Source organism: Branchiostoma belcheri, unplaced genomic scaffold (genome assembly GCF_001625305.1).
Source record: "Branchiostoma belcheri isolate BF01 breed outbred unplaced genomic scaffold, Haploidv18h27 scaffold170, whole genome shotgun sequence".
NCBI lineage: Eukaryota > Metazoa > Chordata > Leptocardii > Amphioxiformes > Branchiostomatidae > Branchiostoma > Branchiostoma belcheri.
This window is the reverse complement of record NW_017803158.1, coordinates 22860-30449: the sequence shown is the minus strand read 5'-3', so window position 1 is coordinate 30449 and position 7590 is coordinate 22860.

Here is a 7590-nt window from a genome sequence, read left to right as displayed (position 1 = left end):
AAGCAATGGTGCTAACATGACATCTGCGATCACCATTGGTAAGTACGGAAGAGAACCTGGATCATTCAACTTCAACCGAGGGGTGGTCGTGTCTGCCCGCAGTGAGATATTCGTAACCGATTTTAATAACCATCGCATCCAAGTCTTCAATATGAAGGGCGTGTACCTCAGGCTGTTTCCAACAGTAGTGCCGGGAAGAGGTGGGAAAACAATGCGCCCCTATGATGTTGCTATTGACGGTGATGGTTATCTATGGGTAGTGGGGACGTACTACCATGATGTGCACGTAGTGCAGTGCAGTTATGATGGCCGGCCTGAGACCACTTTCAGAGCTGGTTCCTCAGAGTGGCCTACCAGCATTGCCGTTGATGTGCGAAACAGAAAAATCGTCGTGACTGTTTCTCCAAACATTCACGTTTTCCACCCTAACGGTTCGCTGCACCATAGTTTCAGAAATGTCAAGGGATGTACACTTTCCTTCGTGGCTTCGAACAACGACGGGCGCATTTTTGTCACTGACCGTACACACAGCTTCCTGGAGTACAATCTATCCGGGAATTTGCTGTCCAAATTTACTAGCGCCCATCTCGGTCAGTGCCGAAAACTCTGTCATCCCCAAGGTATTTTTGTGGACGCATCGGGACACATTATCGTAGCGAACCAGTTCAAGCATCGGGTAGACATGTTCACAAGCCAAGGGCGTTTCATCCGAACTGTCGTTACTAACACCACATACCCGTACGGCATTGCAGCAGGACCCGGTGGGGAGTTGGTCGTGTGTAACGAAGGCCGTAATACTATAACCATATTTCCATGGCAAGTGGTATTGGTGTAATATATATATATATATTTTTTTTTTTCAAATTTTAAATCCTTTGAAATTGTTGTAAATGATAATGGCATTGGTGTAATTTTCTTTCAAACTCCTTTTAAAATCCTTTGAGAAATATGTAATAAGTTGTAAATTAGCGATACTTCAGATCATTAAGTATTCCAAATGCTGATAAATGATTATATGATATAATTAATGATAACATAATGATTATTATACGAAATGATTGTTAATTTCTTTTTTTAAATGTTTAAAATGTAATTGAAGTTTCCACAGATTACAACGATTGTTCATCAGTCACCCAAGTCAAAAATAACTAGAGAAGTAACATTTGCAAATGGTCTCATGGTCTGCTCTGTTAATTCTTACTCAATCACATTCACATACATGTACTGCAAGTATATGGTGACAGGAGCAGAGCAGACCATTAAATTGCAATATTATGTAACCCAACACCAGTCACCATGGTGACAGACGTCAACAAATCATGTCATTGGCCAGGTCAGAGGTTAGTGTTTGGAACAGAAGAGGAACTTAGCAAAAACAATATGTTTTCCTTCGGTAAACATAAAAATGTCAACAGTAATTAGAAAAGTAAAATTTGCAAAGCAAATGCATTATATGTGCCTTCACATGGTCCAGCCTAACAAATTAATGCTTTGTTTATTCTAACTCAAACGTATTCATATATATGGTGACCCCGTCCTGCAACTTGCAACATAATGTAACCCAAAACCACAGGGCGCCTGTCATGATGCCAGTTACCATGGTGACAGACGTCTGGTCCAGGTCATTGAACTTTTGTGTTTGGAGAAGACGAAGAAACAGAGCAAAACAATATGTTTTCATAATTATGTTTAACAGTAAGATCTACTTACCAAATTTGTAGAACATCTCAATTGTAAAAATGTGTTAGCTTCCCTGAAATTAATGTTTCTCTCATCAGTGTTGAATGTAATGCAAATTGGGTCACAATTTGCATAATTGGTATTTGTTGATGTTCAATCTGCCATAGATTACATACATTACATGTATGAAAGTACTATAATGTAAAACACTGTAATTATAGAATTTCCTCATCAATTATGCAAATAAAGTCCTCATTTGAATAATTTGCATATAGTTATGTGCATCTCTCTCTCAGCTACCTACCTACTGAAAATGATTTTCCTATCTGAACTTATTGGCTTTTAAAGATTTTGCCCAAAAAGTCCCCTGCAGCTCCAGAACAAGCTGCTAGGGGAACCAAACCCACACCACTTATTCCTGACTGGCAACGCTATCTGTCACCAATATATCAAGACCATAGCATGTTCAGGACAAAAGATACAAAAACGGAAGTTCTGCCGCAGTACTAAGGTTATCCACCAGGAGGCCCATATTTGACCCTGACCTTAGTCGTCCTAAGACCCACCAGCATACCAAAAATATCACAATCCATAAAGGCGTTATGAAGTTATGCTGACAACAGTATACTCACAGTATTCAACCACAGGTCTGACAAATGACGTATAGACCAGGAGTAAGTCCTGAACTGATACATGGAAGTTTCCTAAACGCCTTAACAGAAAAAGGCGGCTGGTTGCCTTTGAAAGCATCCCTGATACATTAGCTTCCCACTTCGAATCAGTCTGCAGCAATAACCCCAACAGGCGTGCAAAAGCCACAGTCTCCAGTTGTTTCCCATTCCCAAGCCAACTAAAGCTCTGAATCAAGCTATTATTAAGAAAGCTATCACATTAGGAGGACCATTTTACATCGTAGCATAGATCCTAGATGCCATCGCCAGCCGAATGGTTGTTTACAAGAAATGCCGAGTGTAAAACACATCTGCCACCCGTAACTCAAAGGGTCCTGTAAAAACTTGCAGAGTACTCGCACTACGAACGCCAGAATGGCTAAAGACGTGATCCTGGCAGATGTGAAATTAAACACCTATCCAGATTTTGATCCAACACGACTTTCATATGGGATATAGAGGAAGATTCAACAGTTTTGACGCACTATCCACTTCACACTTAATCAAGGGCGACATGCAGATTCCCCCAATCTGAAAACGGCTGAAATTTTCACTCATTATGGCGTTACCATTTTCCCAATTTCACTGTCTACCAGGTCTGACCGTCAAACTAGTATAAAATCGTTGTAAAACCATACGGAAATGGATTATACGGAGAGCACATGTTACACACGTCCGACACTTACCGCCATGATGTCCAAGAGACCGGCAGCGGTGATGCAATCAGCTGTGAAAATCGGATGAAATTTCATCCCGCTGGTGGCGGGAAACTCGAGTCCTTAGCAACGGCGTTGCTAAGGAGCGCGGAGTGATACGCTCTGCAAATAAAAATCGTTCAAAAGGCGTTCGATTCAGTACGTTGCTTGGTGGCTAAGAAGTACACGGCTGCTTAGATAATACGCCTGTTCTTTTGCATCCAATCACCGCTCGTTTACCTGGCTTTGGTCGACCGGATAGACTTCCGTCTTCCGAAAGCCTGTCTTAATCACTGAGATAGTCAAGCTTTTCTCTTGAGCAACTTTATGTATACGGGGAAAGGCCTGACCAAACCGATGTCATTGTAGACATCCTCGAACTTGGCTTTTATTCTACCGAACGGACCCCCTGACGCATCGAGCGGCTGCAAGAAGTGTGTGCAGTGGGGCGGTAGCATGATGATGTCGTATTGTACAGCAAAGTCTACTGTTTGGTGTGTGATATGAGTGCTGTGTTGGTCCTTCAAGAGTATCATCTGTCTCTCAGGAGAACAGAATCGGATGAAGCGTAGTTATCTAGCCACTATTATACAAACAAAGAAGATTCTGTGAAGCCCGGTTGTGTCGTGGAGTACAAGGCATTATCAGGGCCCTCAAGCTTGTAAGTTGTGTTGGGGAAGGCTCTAGAAAAAAAGATCAGGGGTGGTATGGAGGCGCCGTCGGCAGCCACGCATTCTAATACCGAGATGTGATCTCTGGTGCCCTTTCGTAGGGATGTTGCTGGAGTTCTTTGAGAAGGTGACCTTCTTCCGATTGGGGTCCAAGACGAATCCAGTTTCGTCGCAGTTATATATTCTGTGTGGTTGAGTGGGCAGACCTTTCTTCATCATGACAGACTTCAAGAGATCGAATAACTCGTTGGACAGGGTTTGCATTTCCAGGGTTATTACCGATCTTGCATTAACCGTATCTCCAGAAATTTCCCGTTATGTGATAAATGGAAATAAAACAAAGGTGAACTGGCGTTAATTGAGAAATGGCCGACTGTGAGGACATGCTTATCCAGGCCACAGCAGAACTTAATCTAATGCATAAATAAGCAAGCAACATTACTGTTAATTATGGCGGTCATGTAAGCCAGCTTTGTTTCTGTCACTTGGTGTTTTTGTGGAGTTTCTGTACATGTTTATGTATGTATAAGTTATTTTATGTGTGTCAGGTGTATATGTTAATTGACCACAGGAAGAATAGCTGCAATATGAATTGTTAAGCTAATTGTGGATCTAAATAAACTCAAACTCAAAATTTTCAGGTGGATCTGATAGTAAATTATGCTGTAACAGCATGAGAATAAAATGATTCATCAAAAGTTCATCATCTTCATCAAAAACTGGATTATGCAGCTCTAGTTTTCCTTGTGCCAGCCAGACACCTACTTCATTTTTACACACAAACAATCTGGCTCCTCTTTATTTAGACCATGTCACCTTTACCCTGGTACCAATCTGGAAATAAATTTCGTATAGCATATGTCCATTGTCTCTTGTTACAGTATCGTTTTCTTCACAGTGTTGATTATCTAAAGACAACTAATAAGTACCATACAACAACGTACTTTTCACTGCTGAACCTGTCCTGTTCTTGAAATGTGTAAAACAGTCTCATTTGCTATAGGCATATCTATATTATAGAGACAATGTTCCATTCTTGTTTTTTCTTACTAATTTTCAAATTTGAACTCTCTGAAACGCCATTTTGAGGTGGATTACAGCCAACTTTTTATCTTTGGAGAAAGAGGAAATGTATGGAGAGAGGATGGCCAGGTACATCCTGTAATAAGAATTAGTTGTCATAAATTAAACATAGAAATAGGTCGATACAAGAAAATACCAAATGACCAAAGGTTCTGTCCATTTTGTCCAAACTTGATCGAAAATGAGCACCATTTTATAATGGATTGTACACTATACAATGATAAGCGCCGATTGCTGTTCACCTTTCTTTCCGCTTGTTCAATTGATTTCAATATATTACATCCTATAGATAAATTCAACTACATTCTAAGGGGAGATAACCAATACAGTGTTCAAATAGGAAAATACATTAAAGAATGTTTTGATCTTAGAGAACACATGTTAGAGAATAGTTAACCTTTATTGTTACATCATACATATACTCTGTACGTAAGATGACGTTATCCGCACATGTATTTAGCTTTGTTAGATCTTTAGTTAAGTTGTAGAAGACCATACAAAAGTCTCTGTACTTTTTTGTTGTGTCAATAAAGAATCTCATTGTAATTCTATTTCTATTGGTTAAGAACAGAGCAGATGCTGAAAGTTTGAAACTATTTCTGAAATGTCACATACGTGTTTTATTTTCTTAGATGTCAGTTGCCAAATGACATTAAACTTACTTTAAGGATATACAATGTACCTCTTTTACTTCTCTAAGAAAAGGAGCAATAAAGAGTTAATGCAACATTCTTCAACTGGAGTCTTGAATACTGATACATGTTGCTTAAACTAACATGAAATTTCATGTTGAAAGTTCTGCTATGCTGGACCCAATAGTGCCAGTTGTACAACACTACAAGCGCCTGGGGACCCGGAGGTAAATCTCCCTGGCTGCAGCAAAGTCAAACTGGGCAATTGGTACTCTAGCATAGCTCAACCTGATCAATGCTAAGCAGTGTGCGGGACTTTGTCTTTGTCCTATTTTGGAAGAAAAAGACCCGCTCGGCTTCGGCATTTCTGATGAGAACTATCAAACAGCAGGTCATCAGCTTGTACTCACGGCATATGTTTTACCTTGATCCCAATCATGGTCTGCAAGAAGTACTTGTAGATCTGGCCTCCATGTTTTGCTGATTTAGTGGTGGCTATAATATATTTAGTTTCTTTGTAATCTACCATCTAATTTGATGGGTGTTCTCAGCAGCTAAATTAGCTTGAAAATTAGCCTTTGCTGTGATTCAATGAAGATTGACTACAAGCTGTGGAACGCCTACTCTAGGTGGGGATGGAGGGAAACATGCATCTATTCCTTTACCGTGAAGGTGGTCTTTTGCTGTGCGGCTGTTCATTCTGTAGTTTTGGGTTTAGTTATAGCGACTTGAAAGGAAAATTGTAAAATTTGGTGGAGCACAAGCAAGAACTAATTCCCTACACTGAACCATGGTTGTGGTGTTATCATTAGACCTTTACAATTTTGTGTTACTTAAACGGGAATGTGCTTCAAAGGCCCCTCCCACCTGTCCCAATTTCACTAAATTGACTTCTATATATAACTAAGGGTAATTCTGGAAAGGGCCTTCCTCTACCAGGTGCAATTTTTGTTTTTTATGAACTTTTCATAATTCTTTCTTTCTCTGAGGAAAAGTTGATGCGGTTGGATGTTGGTTATATCGTTTCTTACTTCCGCATGTATTCTCCATTTCACTATAGCTAGCACTTACTTTGTAATAAAAACGTTTTTCTTGCAGATCTCAGACCCTTTTGGTTTTGTAGTCCTAACAGTTTTGTGCCTACAAAGTTCTTTCTAGTAGAAACACACAGCATGCCCTTTGCAATATCCCTGTCGTGCTTTGTGCTAATTATTTTTAGTGCATTAGGCAGTGTATCCTTGAGTTTCATAAGAATGTGATGGTTTATTGAGTTGTACCTCAGTTTGATAATAGTTCCATGTTCAAAATTTCTTCTGCTTCATACTTTTCATTTTCAATCAAGCATCCTTTCCCAAGCCCAAGATAGTAGTAGACATAAACATAACATTAAGTCGTTTTGAAAGAATGAGATAAACTTTTTGTCGTTATTATTAAAGCCCCTATGTAACAGGGAAAATAGACTTAATCTGTTGTACTTAATCTGAAGATTGTCGGTTGTGCTCATAAATTTTAGCAATCGCGTCCACCAGCGCGCGCTCGTTTTTAACACAGCGCGCCAAACATCTTGGGTTTCCTTGATCTCGGCAAATCTGGGTGATGACGTCACGTGACGTCACAGTAGGAACGCCCACCCGCCGACGGGTCAGAGGAGAGGTCGCCCAAAATGGCGGAAGCCATGGAAGTTGGTGGAGAGCTCGAGTGGGGCGACGCGTACGGCGTTGGGGGCGTTCAACCTTACCAGTTTGAGCCCGAGGCGGCGGAGGGAGAAGACGGGGATCCAGAGGCACCAGATCGCGGGAATCAGGACCGCCGTTCAAACCGAAACTGGTGTGTATACGCTGAGCTCGCTGAGCCGCCCGTTGCGTCCTTCAGTTCCAAATATAACGCAAGGTTATATAGTTGCTTTGTACGCGATGAAGGTACTGTGTCACACTGTTTTATGTGCTACTTGGTCTGCAAGGACTAAAAGTTATGTCACGGATTAATTGTTCCGAATAATTCTGAGGGCTCAGCGTACGAGCAGTTCGGCGTTGTGACGTTTTATGGTTCGTGAAGGGGGAGGGGGGCTCGGTGGTATTCTGTGATAAATTTTTTTGTCGCGTCGACGCAGAAGTAAACGCTACGAAAGAAAAACAGGCTATTCGTCAGCTACGCACAG